General features: G+C 39.9%; 1 protein-coding gene across 1 annotated transcript in view; it reads left to right on the forward strand.

The window, feature by feature from the left end:
- LOC130424637 (gamma-aminobutyric acid receptor subunit gamma-3) overlaps window positions 1-14,744 on the forward strand; it is a 109,295-nt gene that overhangs the window by 41,931 nt on the left and 52,620 nt on the right. The window lies entirely within an intron of this gene.

A 14,744-nucleotide genomic window follows, 5' to 3' on the forward strand; every position in this document is an offset into this window, starting at 1 on the left:
TTGGTCCAACAACAATATTGCAAGTATCCGTTTCTAAATATAGATTAGCTGCGTTAAGATCGTGCCTCTTTGTTAAAGATGATTTTAATGGTTTTCAGACATGTTTTACCTGCCTCGCGGCCATGCCCTCTCACTCTCTCTCTCTCTCTCTCTGCGCATCCTAGCGCATTTGTGTTTAATGTATTTGTTTGTCTTCATTTTGTTTACCATGTAGAGTAGAGTTTAATAAAAACCCATAAAGGCATTTGTGATGGGTTCTCTTTGTTCACGCTCACAAACTTGGTCACTTAAACTGTGTTTCGATCTATGCTACCTCTGCTCTTAAATTTTGTTTGGTAAAGTCACGTTACTTATGGTCATGAGATAACGTTAGTGTATAAATCATTGATGCATTTGCTGGACGAATACATATAGGATTTGTATCACTATACTGCTAATCAGAATTGTAAAATATGTATGTGTAATGACGATTATTATACATATTTGCCTTTGAGCTAAACTAATTCCTTGACTGAATTTGACGTTTTAACAACTCATTTCATATATGTTTGATCTTGATAGATCTGGTGGAGAATCTTATTTGATGAGTAAACTCATCCGTAATTTAACAAGCAGCTAAAAACGCTACATGTATGTCACATAAATATGATATTTAAAGCAACATAAAATAATCAGGTAAGAGCAAAAGCATCAGACATAGTACTTGTTCAAATGACAATTTTCGGACATAATGACGTGACACAACGTCGCATCAAATTAGATAAGGTATCGTGTCATGACTTGTCTGGTGTAGACACAATGACAAATTTGCTCTGATGCAGTGATCACAGACATCAGATTCCAACCCACATAAAGAAAAATCAAGCGTAGCGTTAGTTCTGGCAGGTCAAGTGAGTCTAGCTTGCATCATCCGATCACATCGGGTGCAGCTCATCAAGGTTAACCAGTAGTGATACAACACAAACTAGACTGCCTCCTTTTTAAGTTGCATTTCTTTACTCCTTAGCAGCTGCTTAATCGTACTGCACTCAAAACCCACCTCAATCCCCATCTCCTCCATATCTGCCTGTTCCAGTAAAATCATTTCATTTAAGCTTGTTACGCATCATGAACTGTTCTGGTTCCCCAGGTGGGGGGGACATGTGTTGCAACGCTATTCTTAATTATGTGCTATTCTTAAGTATTTGATGAAAGTGGTCCTGACAGAATAACTCATACTGTATAACTGCAAATATATAATACAAACAGAGATTGCAATGAATAGGTGAATCCTTCACACTATAGTTTTATGGTAAATTTATTAAATTTTGATCGTTATTGATGTACAACAAAACTTTCAGTTATATTACAATTTAAATTAGTTTACTTTTGTTTTATTCTAAACAAAGAAATTGTTAAGAATAAAAAAGGTTTTCAGATTTCTGTAAAGTCTGTTCTGACAGAGAAATATATACTGCAAGTTTATAGTATATTATTGGGTTGTTTGTGCTTACGCTGCATGAGAAAATGAAACGTCTGTCTACTATGCAAAGTTTTTAGGAGCCATTTTGAAATTGAACCTTACCAAGCTACAGAACAAGCTAACCATAATTTGAAGTTGCCAAGCAGCCCTTGTGCCGAGTTTACTAATGTATGCTACTGAAAGAAATTACATTGTATCTGAGAACATAATATATTCAGTTTAGCACAAAAAGTGTTTTTAATAAATAAACATAAATAAATCTCAATTATAGTGACAGCACTGCAAATATAACAGAGACATATACATTAAAAACAAAAAAGATACCAAAGCATTTATGAAAAAATACAGTGCCTTGCCAAAGTAATCAGACTCTGCAACAGTTTTGTCATATTACTGAAATATAAACAATAATAATTCACAGGTGGATGCCAATGATAAGCTAAACGTGTCCTTGTAAGGGCAATTTCATTCATTTGTGTAAATGGGAAGGTTTCACTGCACACGGATTGAATACTTGAATACTGCAAACTTTTTAGCTTTTGATTTTACTTAAAAATATTCCAAACATAAATCCTATGTCAACCCATAACAATTGTCTCTGAGTTTATCAAGAGAAAAAAAATACTGTTTGTATTTTAATAACTAGAATTATATTGAAAACGTAATAATGCCTTAAAGTTGGTTTTAAGTTCCTTTTTCAACACTGGAAATATTTCTGTTAAACATTTCAGTATCTTATTCTGAAAAAAAGGGAGGAAAAACGGGATAAAGTCATCTCCCCCTGTGAGTCATTTTATGGTTAAATGGAATGCCAGCATGAATTCTCCTATTAACAAGATTGTTTTCTTGTCAGGATCATGTGACGTGTGGAAACAAATCACTTAGTTCTAAATCGCTGTGTTTGTTTTGCTCTTTTATTTTGCCTGTTTCTTATATTTTTTCATCTCTTTCAATGTTAGGATAATTATGTGTCGGTGATGAGGCACAATGCAGTCTTATCTTCAGACCAGATTTAGCCTCAAACAGCAGCGTTTTTCAAAGATGATACCATCCTCCTACTCATTGTCTGACAAAGACAATGATCTTAATTTCCTTTCCCAAAAATATAGATGATTGCATATAAATACAGCAACTGCCATCTGCTTACGCTGTCATAATCATTATCTCTAGAAAATTGGATTTCCTTATGAGAATCCAGCTGAATGTCAAAGGGTCAGTATACTTTAATCATGAATCATTTTGGCGCTGGTTTTACTTTCGATGTTTGTATCTCAGTACCTCACTTTGTTACGATTCCAGTATTTGCATAGAAAATAAGTATCAACCTCTATACCATAATGCAAAACAGTATTCGCATATGCTTTATAATGGATTATGGTGGCAATTTAAGTTGCATGATGCTTGATGTCAGCACTGTACCAGCTTAAGAGAAGCCACATACAAATCCTACTGAAACAACAGTGTTGATAATACTACACCATATGAAAACAATTCTGGTTCGCACTGTCCTTCATCAAAATGCTTTCCAAGGATATCGGTCTGCTCTAGCGTCTTCTTTAGAGGTGCTTCGATATCGAGTCATGAACCAAATCTGAAGTCTATTTATAGCACTTATCTTACACCAGTTCGTCTTCATAAGATTTTCCCTTATGTTTCCCAATTGTGTTTTAAGTGCAATTCCAATATTGGCACTGTGATGCAGAATCTGTCCTACACCTTTCTACTTATTTGGAAAGAAAATGTATACTCTAAGGGTCCACACCTCATGTTCTATCTGCCAATATGTGGTTAAACAAAATTGCTACTTTCTTTACCTTTAGAAAAACTGACTTTTGATTTGCGTTGAGATCTAATGACTTCTGGCATATTTGTTCTACTTTGTGGGACTTTCTTGAGAATGTAAACTGAATGTCTTTGTTTTATGATTTCTGTGTATTTTGGTGCCACCGCCCTTATATATTTGTCTTAGTAGTGATGGAAGACTGTATTGTTTATGATTCCATAATATAATATGTACAACAACTACTGATTTCTGTAAATCTATAAATAAATAAAATAATAAAAAAATGCTTTCCAAGAGTAAATGCGACAACAATTTACAATGAAATACCAGACATTCACTGAAAGCTGAATGCCACCAGTGAGATGAAGATAACAAGGTCAGCAAGCTGTTGCTTCTAAATACTTCAGTAATCAAACAAACAGACACATTAGTTTAAGGCTTACAACAGTGGCTATTATACAAAGCTAGTTACAAATAAGAAGGGTTTATAAATGTGCACCTAGTTGTTTATTTAAATCCATGTGATGCATAGGCTGTAGCATCATCCCTAAATATCAAACATTAGAAATGAATATTAGAATGACATAAGTTACATTTGGGGTCAAAATGGCAGCTCCCCATCTTTCAATAATAGTTAAAAATAGGTTGAAATGTGCTGAGTGTATATATAATCCCACACTGACATTGCTGGATCAATGTCATATGATGTCAGATTTGGAATGAGCTCTTTGCCGCTGCCAGCCACGCCCCCACATCAGCACCTTCCACGTGGTTCACTCATTCCCATTCATCAGACATTTAGCACCATGGACTACATTCCCCATATTCCTTTGCACCCATTTAACCCCTGGATTACACCCGCACCTGATTCCCATCACCCTTGACACTATTTAAACCGTGTGTTTTGTCCCATTGTTTGCCAGGTCTAGTTCAGACCTGTTGTTTACGTGGATGTTACCTAGTTTACCTTCTGTTGGATTCACCTGTTTTCATTAAAGACTAAGTAGCATTAGATCATGACAATTACATTTCATGTTCACTGCAGGATATGTTAAAAGACATATTGAAAGGGGGCAATGCCAACTTTATTTGGACCTGTTAGCTCCGCTGAATCCCAACCTGTAAGTGTGACTATTTATTTTGTCTGAACTTCAAGAAATATTTGTGTACCTTATGTCTATGTTTAGCCAATGCATCTCCCACACGGTCGACTGCCGGCCACACAAACATAATAAAACATAAAATAAAAGGCTTGGTCCTCTCTCGTCGTACACTCTGGTCGCTCATCCTTTTATGCTTCCGATCTCCTCCAAAGAGATGCGATACCCGTGCAACACATCTTACACTCATTATTATCACTCGCGTCATTCCCTTCAGGGCTCTTGCGTTTGACCAATCACAGCAGACTACACCATCTGACAAATCACATGACACTAGGGTAGCGGATAGGAGTGGATTAGACGGATGAATCGCGGAACGAATAATTTGAGAGTCAGTCAAGAAGTAAGGTAAGAATAATTACCTATTATTATTATTATGACATAATAGTGTTTTTACCCCTTATGTACATAAACTTGTTGTTGGACACTCCATAAACCAAAGTAGGACCTTAAAAATCATATGCTACTTACTCTTTAAAACCTCCTGTTTCACCTCAGTTCACAAGTGACATCTTTCATCTGTCTTAAAGACATCTAAAGCAAACCTGTCCTATAAATAAAATCTACTCAAAAGGTAATTTGTGCACACATTAAGACAAAAGTTCACATTTTAAGTTTAAGCGCACTCTAGCGATTGTTATGAAATAGACCCCATGTGCAGTTTTGTGCAGACTAGTGTTAATTTCATTGACATATTTTTTTCCTGGACTAAGTGTGTTCATGTTTGCGCTCGCCAGGTAACTGGAGTTCAGATCCCCAAACCAGGATGTAAAAAAGTAAAAGAGTGTAGATGTACAAAAAGTATGCGTTTTCTGCAGTGTTGGATAAATTACTCTGAAAAAGTAATGAATTATTAGTTACTCATTACATATTCGATAGTGTAATTAGATTACTGTCCAAATTACTCTGTCCAAAAAGTATTTAGTTACTCATTACTAATTACTTTCTATATCAATAATCCATACAAACGTTCAGAAAGTCCTCATCCTTGGGGTTACTAACAGACTGTGAAATGGACAACTAACTATAAAACTGTTAAAATCATAAAAATATATAAACGGCGAAGCATGTTTTGAACGAAAAAGCGGCAAACAACAAACGCCAGCGTCCTCCCCGTCCCTCGACTCTGATCCCATCCCACTCACACGTCCCAGAACGACATCGCAAGAACACAACCACACCCATCATTCAGTCCCCAGAGCACAGGTTTTTATCAGCTGGCAACTTTCAATGCACATTTGTGAATGATCCATATGAAAACCCAGCTATAAAGTCATTTTTTTTTTTTTATACTATTTTTACATAAACACTGCATGCTAATAGAAACTGTATTACATAAATTCTAGTGGTTTCCATTAAAATACCATTATTAACGACACATTTTTATTTTACAGTATTTTTATAAAATGTCTTGGGCATATATCGTTGTTCTATTGATTCCCATCTGCATCTATTGTGTTTTGAGTAGGGACCTACTATTGTTTCAACAGGGCAACCAACATAATATAAAGAATATCCTGGCGTTGTCCAGTGTTCAGCTCTTGAACTTTATCCTCCATTGGTTTCAACTTTGGAATCCTTGATGTTGTTTTTTGGAATGATCACAACCAAAGATGGTAGATTGCAGCTAATACCCAGAAACCATCTTTTGGTTTTGGCAGTTGCAGAATTTGCATTGCTATTTGTAGTAGAGTAGGCGGGGCGAGACCGTGGTTCGAGTCCGGTGAGTAATTGTGAATTAGCGCCAGCTGTGCGCACACCGGCCTCGAATCACGTAGGAGATGGGAGAATATAAAAGGAACGAGCGACCGGACCGTCGAAGAGAGAGGACCGGGCCCGAACTTATGTTATGTTTGTATTTATATCATGTTTTGTTCGCCGGCGGTCGTCCGTGAGGGGCCGCCGGCTGTTATATTACTTTATTAAATGTTTAAATGTTTGCCGGTTCCCGCCTCCTTCCTTCCATTTTATTGAGATTTGTTACACTATTATACCCGAGATCTAGCCCAGAGGAGCTAGATGACTTTCCCAGTCATTTGGCCGTTTTGTAGTATTACTGTACATTCCATATATCCAAGCGCTACGTATAAATGTGCTTTCGAATAACAGAGACCAATCATTCAAGTCCTGGAGGACAAACAGAAGTCAGGTTTATTTTGGATGCATTAATGATTTTGAACATGATATACCAAATTAAGCGCTTATCAGTAACGCATTACCGATAACATCTCTTCATTAAACATTAATCAGTAATTGACCATAGAATTAGCGTTGAAAAGTGCTTCACTCATATGGAACCGCACTCTAAAGTGGCAGTTTGTAAGTTATTTCGAGTAAAAATTAGCTAAAACCAATTCTTAAGCAACAACGTGAAAGAACGGTGTTTAAAACTGTGTCACTACCCTTGGATTCAACACTGAAAGCTTGTAATAATGGTTTGTAATTGCCCTGTCGGGGCGTCTTTCCTCGAGATCCTTATTTGGTGGCTTTCACCTATGCATCATTTCGTCACATTCGTACACAGAGCGAAGAGGATCTGGGTTCTAGCCAGCGCGTGGAAGCTGTCAGTGACAGGAGATTTGTAGCGTGTCCTCACAACTGTTTGGTAGGATTTTATACAACTTTTAGTATTATTAATGGCGGGGTTTAGTACTTTTACTTTTAAACGGCAAGCAGCGTTGAAAAACAAGCAAATACGAACTGATGACAGTTAACAAAGAAAAAGTGAATGTTATTGAACTCGTGTAAAAAAGAATCAATATTGGCTTTGCATTTCAAAGGTGGTGTGAGGATTTAAAACCGTAGCTCCCTTGATATGTTAATACAGACGGGAACAATTTTATCGGGTTGTTCTTTCTCTCTTTGTTCATTATGATAAATGTAATTTAAGCCCCCATTCGCACGGGATTAGTCATATCTGGGGACCTCGTGTTATTTAGAAATTACCTCCCCTCATCTGTATTTCATGTGGCGCAAATTAGCACGGATAAGTGAAGCCTATGATTTTACTCAAACTTACGGACTTATAGATATGATGGCAAGGCTTTGCATATAGTTGTATGATGTAAAATGATTTATGACCGTTCTTGTCAGCATTTAAGACCCGCGTTTAGGGATCTTCTGTCTGGTCCGTATTACGGGAGTTTCCATGAGAGATAAAAAAACTTGAAACTCCCGGCCATAACATCATGTTCGGAAATAACCCAGCTCCCGAAATAATATCAAAACACTTCAACACAGACTCCATTTGCGCTATTTGGCTCTATTTAAGTTTTATTTGTTTTGTGTTTTATCATCTGCCATGTTATCTGCGTTTTTTATGCGCTAATGATGTACTGTGAAGATTCTCACCGGTGAACTGTCACAGGCCATGATTCAAAATATCAGACTCATCCGCGCAGTTGAGCAGTGCCGAATCACAACTCTGGTAAAGAAAATACGTCTTGGTTACGTCTGTAACCTAAGTTCCCTGATGGAGGGAACGAGATGTTGTGTCGAGAATGACAGATGGGGTTCGCCCTTGAGCACCAATCAACTCTGACTACTATAGAAAAGGCCAATGAAATTTGGCGAATGAAATTTGCGTGCCGGTCTCCGCCCCCGGATGTCCGGTATAAAAGGAAGCTGGTGTGCAGCATTCATTTACCTCTTGTTCTGAAGAACCTGAGAGCCTATCACGACTGCAGCAGAATACGTCTCGTTCCCACCATCAGAGAACTAAGGTTACAGACATAACCAGCTCTCTACTGGCGAGAGGCCGTCCGGCTCGGGTTTACACCGGGTAAGCGCAACTTCCTTAATTAGGGATGCGGCGTGCAGCATTCATTTACCTTTTGTCTATCAGAGTCTTCGTTCATGACTACGAACAAAACGAATTGCAGAGGCCACCTCCTACCCTTGGGGAGGAATATGGTGGACGTAGGTATGGTCTCGTCCTTGGAGGAGAACGCATGGAACGTGCGGACTAAGTAGTTAACCGTGAGGTGGAGGTCCACCTGGGGAAGCTCATGGGTTACCAGGAGTGGAAACCATTCTCATGAGGATACATCAGACGGAACAGCCCACGGAGGGGGTGTTTCAGGCGACCGGTAGCACTAGGTCCCGTTAGAGCTATCTGTGATAGTTCATATGGTATCCCGGCCTAAGAGGGAAGGCTGCTCTGTGCAGCCAACCCCCAGGCGGTGCTTGCTTAGTGATGGATGGAATGCCTGTTCTTAACCAGTGTTTGGGTAAGAAGGAAGGTTGGTGAGATACCTGTTCTTAGCCATATGTTTGGGTAAGAAAAGAGGGATAGATAGCACACTGACCCAACCTACTGGAGGCCGGAAAAGTGCTTTCGCAGGCAAACGCCCAGTCCCAGGATGCCAGTCCTACATGTTGCCACGCAGGACATGGGCTGACACCAGGTTTACGCGAAGGCGTAGCCCAACCCGCAGCTCAACAAATGTCTTTTAGAGGCGCTTCTGGCTAGTGCCCAGGAGGTGGCTACACCCCGTGTGGAGTAAGCCCTCACTGCCAATGGGCATGGGAGATTCTGAGATCAGTATGCCGTCGTAACGGCATTCACGACCCAGTGCGCCAGCCTCTGCTTGGAGACAGCCTTCCCCTTCTGCTGTCCTCCAACACAGACAAGGAGCTGGTCAGAGCTACTCAAGCTCTGCGTGCGGTCCAGGACACAACACGGATGGGGTTGGGTCTTCCTCCTCGATGGGGAGCGCCTGCAAGTCCACCACTTGGTCCTGGAAGGGAGAAGTGGGAACTTTGGGCACGTATCCGGGCCTGGATCTCAAGATAACGTGAGAGTTGCCAGGGCCGAATTTAAGGCAATCTGGGGACACATAGAATGCTTGGAGGTCCCCTACCCTCTTGAAGGAAGCGAGCGCCATCAGGAGGGCCGTCTTACTCGTCAGATAAGGAAGATCGGAACCTACGAGGGGACTCTACGGGGGCCCAGAGAGGCCCCCTCAGGACCGACGCTAGGGTCCCAAGAGGGTATGGAGCGGAGATGAGGCGGATTCTGCCCTCTCACGCCCCGTAGGAACCTGGTGACCAGGTCGTGCTGCCCTAGAAACTTTCCATCAACTGAGTCGTGATGAGTGGCGATAGCGACTACATACACATTCAATGTGGAGAGGAGATGTTAGTCTCCAGTCTAGGGATGGGAACCGAGAAACGGTTCATCTTTAGAACCGGTGCCCAGTGAATCGAATCCTTGGAACCATTAGCGTAGTGGCGGCACGGAGATCCTGCATCTTTCCGGTAGCTCAGTGGTAAGAGCATTGCGTTAACAACGCATGGTTGTGGGTTCGATTCCAGGGGATTGCAAATACCTATGTAAAATGTATAGTATAAAGCAATGTAAGTCGCTTTGGATAAAAGCGTAAATAAGTGTAAATGTAAATGCATTATACCCGGGTCGGCAGTACCCTCATGGAGCTCACTCAACGCCTTGGCCTGGTGGACCTGCAGGATGTCCATGGCGTAGAGAGAAAAGGCAGCCTTGATGAACCACTGATGCCGAAGTCCTACACGCTTTGGACGGTAGGCGTGGCCGATTCCCCCAGGTGGCAGCCTTCTGCGGCACAGGTGCACTGCAGCCGCATGTTCCACCTGGGGGATCTCGACATAGCCTTTGGCTGACCCACCAGCGAGGGAAGTGAGGAAGCCGGATCTGGTTTGACTGGAGCAGGCCGGGAGTGGAGCGCTCCAAGTTTTACACAGCTCCTCCTGCACCTCCGGGAAAAAAATGGCACCCGGGGTGGGCACGGTTTGCATCGCGGTTCGACCTCAGGAACCACGTATCCCCGGGTAAGCATGGCTGACATCACTTCTGCTTCCTCCTGAGCTCCACCCCCCGGGGGGAGAGCCAAGATTCGTCAGAATCGGATGCCAGTCTCCATCCGATGCTGCGAGCGGCATCTCATCTACGTCACGCATCGTTTCCGAGTGCCTGCCTGAGGATCCGGACGGTATGCCACCGCCGGTTGGGGAATGTTCCGAGCAGAGAATCGGGGTGCGATCGGCCCGTGAGCACTTGGCTGGCGGGTTTACGTTTGCAGAGGTTCCCGACATCACTAACGCTGCTAATACAGGCAGACTTCGGGACCGTAGCCACCGACAAAATGGTGGCTGGTTCCCGTAGGAAGACAGCCACCCATGATTGCAACTTCTGAATGACAATCTGCCCGCAGTGCGGGCAAGATGTGTCAACGAACGCTGCTTCAGCGTGCTGGACGCAAAGACATCTAACGCAGCGATCGTGTCCATCCCCTCCTCGATGAGAAGAGAACAGCGGGACCCAAGAGAACAGCGGGACATGCCGCGCTGGAGAATGCTCAGTCTTAAAAAGGACCTTTTAGAAAAAATCTCTAACACCTCCAGAAACGCCAAGATGCCCAGGGGAAGGTGGTCGTTCTCGATACAACATCGAGAGACCAACATAAAGAGAACCTCCGCACATCACCTGCAGAGACAATTACAAAGTGAGATGTCAACAATGAGGCCAATACTACGTAGTGCCGCTTTAAAGAATATGCTTTACTGAAACAATACAACACTGAGGTGAACTCAATAACTCAAAGCAAATAAAGGCTTAATAGAAATGCACCCTTTGTGTCAAAATGTCATCACATTTTAAATTATTAACTGTGATAATAAGCTAATTAACGCTGAGAAAGTTGCTCCCCGAACATGCCGCACAACAAACTTGCTGCAGGAATCGCTGAGGAAAGCACATTGCTCCCAAACTGCCTCTTTCTATGCTAAGAGGAGGAGGAGAAAAGGATGAGGAAGGCCTGTCATAACATGAAGGATGGAGTACACACCATTCTAAACGAGTTAACCAAGAGCGATTTTGATCTTTCTCGAAGCTTACCGGGGGGGCCGGATCAGATCCGTTTCCTGCACAGGAGCAACACCTACACCCTCCGCAGCGTTTAGGCCGTGGGGAGGGGTTGAACTACTTCATCTTCAGCTCACAGAAGTGATGGAATCCTATTGCATCAGCCGAAAATTTTATTTAGTTCTCACTTTAATTCGGTTGAACAGTCAGCCAACCTGATTCAAGAGTGATAGCTTTGTGATCTATTATGGGAGGCTGCCTCAAGCTGGCCGACCAACAAAAAATTGATCTTTACAGGATTTACTCCTCGAAATATATGAAATGGGGACGGTTTTATTTAAAAGGTAAAGTCTCACTAATGTTCTCTTAGCCCTTTTTTTGTCAGTGTTTTTGTTCCTAAAAACAGGGTCGATATATATTAACAGATATTTGTTTAACTGTTTTTGCGCTTCTTTTTGTGCTTTTGTAGAGCCCTGGCATTGGAAAAGTTGAATGTAGCATTCACATTTACATGTATTCACTATGCAGACGCTTTCATCCAATCCAACTCAAAAAACAGATGAATGGATCTCCATTTTGGATATCATTGACATTAAAGGGGTCATTTGGCGCAAGTACGTGTTTCCTGTGTCTTTGGTGTGTTATAAGTTGCCCATGCATGTATTAGACACTTAAAATCGCAAAAAAATGTGTCGGATCAAAAGATGCATTTTATCTAAAAGCGAATGCTCACCCAAACCTGCCTGAAACGTCTCGTGTAACCTCACCCCCTCAAATCTACTTCAGTTCGTGGTATGATTTGAATAAGACCGCCCAAATGTATACGCAAGTAAGGTGGGCATACCTGTCAGTACAATTGCTTTGGAACCTGATGTTCCAAATATGGTAAGAGGCGTTATATTTCCGTCACACGCTTACAGTATTCGACAAATCACTACGCACTGATTAACTGGACATAGCACACCTTTTCAGATCGATGAGCTTTGTAAAAAAAATCTGCGCGTTTCAGAGAAGCGGGGCAAAATTGAGATTAAACATGCATGGTATGTGGAAAATACTGCATTTTTTTATCTTAAATCGTGTATACACATTGCAGTACATCTAAAACATATCCATTTTAGCCGTGTCATGTGACCCCTTTAAATAATACAGCATGTCAGAATCTTATGTGTCTTTCTTACTTTTACCTTCTGCATGAGTATAACAGTGATTTTATTGACTGATCTCTTAAAGTACATTAAGAGATGATTAGGTGTGACTGATGTTTACAGAAATGGACTAAAGCAGTGGTTCTCAAACTGTGGTAAGCGTACCACTAATGGTACGTGACACGACAGAAAATTCTAAACTATGTTTAATTTACATTTGGTGTTTTAAAAACAATTTCAAATGTTTAATACATGATAGATAATACATCTCAGCCTCTGTGCAATTTTAATATAGTTGTATGTAATATTGTTTATTTATCTTTGGTCGATGTAACCTAGGCACATGAATGGCAGCTCAGACATACGCTTGTGCGACTCTCACTCTCTCATCCGATGAGTTTTGTGTAAATTAAGCTTCTTATGTATTTCAAAACTTGAACCGCTGTTAAAAGTAGTTGTTGTTAATGCTTTTAAGCACTAATTCAAAATTCATCTGCTCGGGGTTAAATCAATGAAGCATGCATTACGATTAAGTTTTGACGCGCCGTTTTGACAAGAGCCACTGCAGTAAAGTGCAAGTCTCTGTTTATTATATACAGCTGTTCTCTCAGTTTCACTCACCACGTGCGGTTCATATCCGGCATCTTTTAGTTTCGGGAAGGCTCCATATATCAGTTTCCTACGATCTCCAAATCCAGCGTTATATCCACCGTTTATATAACATTCATCACTCAAATTCAGTGAACAAACAAACACCTGAACTTCGCGAACGTATGCTCTCTCTCTCTTTCTCTCTCTCTCCTGCACAGAAGTGAAATTGATTAATAAATCCCCCTTATCATTTACAGAGTCCTGTTTATAGTTTACTACAGAAAAGTGTTTTGTGTGCACTATTCATAATGAGCTAACTTGATTTTTTATTTAGTTTGAAAACAGCTGGTAAAAAATTGTTTGTAATATTATTAATACATAAGAATTGGAGGATGAGGTGTAAAGATAAAGATTCACTGCTCTACTATTAATTGGAGTGTTTATTCATATGATTTTCTATGCAGTCATAAGGTGATACTTGGAACAACTAATTTTATTAAAGATGGTACTTGATCTGAAAAGCTTAAAAATCACTGGATTAAAGGAGAATATACTTAATCTTAGTTTGAGGTGTGAAATACAAAAACACACTGAACGGGATTGTCAAAAATAGTTCAAATGAATTTCTTGTACCCAGAGTTCATTAGTCTGCCATCAAGATCTGTCAAAAAAGGAAGATAAATGAAACAAATATTTGTTTGTTCTTCACACGGCCAGATTGTTTAATATTCTTAATGATCATTTTTTTATAGTTTTTTTTGGTTTTCATATGCATTTATGGGTGTTCCACTGCACAGAAATTGCCTGTAAAGAACTTTAATGAAGCTTCAGCCTACATGAGAATCGATGAGTCAGACGAAAAATTTTCAATAGGAATATTTTCTTTAATTCACAGCTATTAATGTGTTCATGAACTCTGCATTACATTTACTTAATGGGGTCATGCAATTGTTTTTATATTTTCATCAACTGGTCTATATAATTTAGAAATATTTCAAACATTTAGTATATCTATTCATCGTGTGTTTTTACATGGTTTACTGTCAATTTAAAACAAACATTGTGGAATATAATTATCTCATTGAAATCTATTGTCAAATAACTGCTCTTTAATATTCAAGAAATGCTGAGACTTGACGACGGAGTCACAAAATCAATTCCTAAATTAAATATTTATGGATCAAAGACAAAAAGGGTTTAAGCCTAAAAACAATAAGTCTAATACAGCTTTAAACCATAGTTTTTGTTAAATTTAATTGAATTTTTGTTTAAAATTTTCAGAGCAAAAAATTAATATCATACATTTTTACCTGATTTACAGAAGATACTCATTCAGTAATGTTATTCAGTGTATCAAGCTTGTTAGGCATATTTACAACAAAAATCTATTTTTACACATTAAAAGTCTAGGTACTTTCACGTTTTTTTTTCTATGCCACCATCCTAGATTTTTTTTTCAATAAGAATTGTTTTCTAATTTAAAACACAATAAAATGTAAAATGCTCCCTGAACACACTTTTCATGTCTGAAAACGTGAGGCACGCCACATTGCTATTTTGGTTGGACTCCAAAAAAGAGCAGCGGACAGCTTTTTTTATGTTGCTAGGTAACCACGGAAACAGCTGTTTTGTCAGTTAAGGATGTTGTTTGAATTTGTACATAAATTCTGTGTTACACTGAATGACAATGTAACATTATTTTAAACCAAATTTTTATATTTCATTCTCCAAAAACTTAAAACATAAAGTTTTGATGGAG

This window comes from Triplophysa dalaica, chromosome 6 (assembly GCF_015846415.1).
Source record: "Triplophysa dalaica isolate WHDGS20190420 chromosome 6, ASM1584641v1, whole genome shotgun sequence".
NCBI lineage: Eukaryota > Metazoa > Chordata > Actinopteri > Cypriniformes > Nemacheilidae > Triplophysa > Triplophysa dalaica.